Source organism: Vombatus ursinus, unplaced genomic scaffold (assembly GCF_900497805.2).
Source record: "Vombatus ursinus unplaced genomic scaffold, bare-nosed wombat genome assembly UNPS02014784.1, whole genome shotgun sequence".
Classification (NCBI taxonomy): Eukaryota; Metazoa; Chordata; class Mammalia; order Diprotodontia; family Vombatidae; genus Vombatus; species Vombatus ursinus.
In genome coordinates, this window is record NW_020954562.1 from 14848643 (window position 1) to 14849606 (window position 964).

Below are 964 nucleotides of genomic sequence, written 5' to 3' on the forward strand. Positions count from 1 at the left end.
GTGCCACCTAGCTGCCCCCGAAGCTCTTCAACTTTCCCCCATGCCTGCTGCTTCTCTTTCGAGGCAGGAAGCCCAGAGACCCATGCCTGGGAGCAGAGAATTTCCTGTGAAACATGCTACTGTTGTTGTATCCACAGCTGCTGCCAAGGCAAGTTGGGAGAGTGAGGGAATATCTTTTTAAACTACTGAGGGCCTAGGGTAGCATCCCTGGAATAACTTAGTTCAGTAATTTTTGAGTAAATAAGCAACCTATTCAGAGTCAGGCTTCAGGCTGCTTTTATGTCCAGAAAAAGTCCTGGGTAGAATTGAGGTGACAGTTCAGATAATTCAAGAGATTCAGATAATTCAAAACCCTAGATGCCAAATTTCTTTTGTCACATATTCTGTGGAAAGAAACAACATGGTGGAGCATATTGAACTTGAAGTTAAGAAGATCTGGATTCGAATTCCATCTCAGAAACTCACTAGCTATGTGAGCTTTTGGCAAACTTCTCTGAGCCTCAGTGTCTTTATCTACAAAATGGGGATAATAATAGTACCTGCCTCAGAGGGTTGTCGTGAGGACTGAGTAGACAATGCGTGTAAAGCGCTATAAAATGTGAGTCATTTTTTAGATTTCAGATGAAAGTAATTTTAAGGTTAAACTATCTAAAAGAGTTTCCTCAAATCCCCATTTGTAGCTCAGTGGATAGAGCATTGGGCCTGAAGTCAGGAAGACCTGAGTTTAAATCTTGTCACATATACTTACTAGTTATATGACCCTGGACAAGTCACTTAACCTCTGTTTGCCTCTGTTCCTCAATTGTAAAAGGAGGATATTTGTAAAGTGTTTAACAGTGCCTGGCACATAATAGGTGCTATATATATGTACATATACATATATACATGTACATATGTATACATATATTTCTCTATATATGTACATATACATATATACATGTACATATGTATACATATATTTCTC

The 964-nt window shown here is 39.1% G+C and overlaps 1 pseudogene; it reads right to left on the reverse strand.

Moving 5' to 3' along the window:
- Positions 1 to 115, reverse strand: part of LOC114046602 — a 1399-nt pseudogene extending 1284 nt beyond the window's left edge.
- Between the last annotated feature and the right edge of the window lie 849 nt (positions 116 to 964).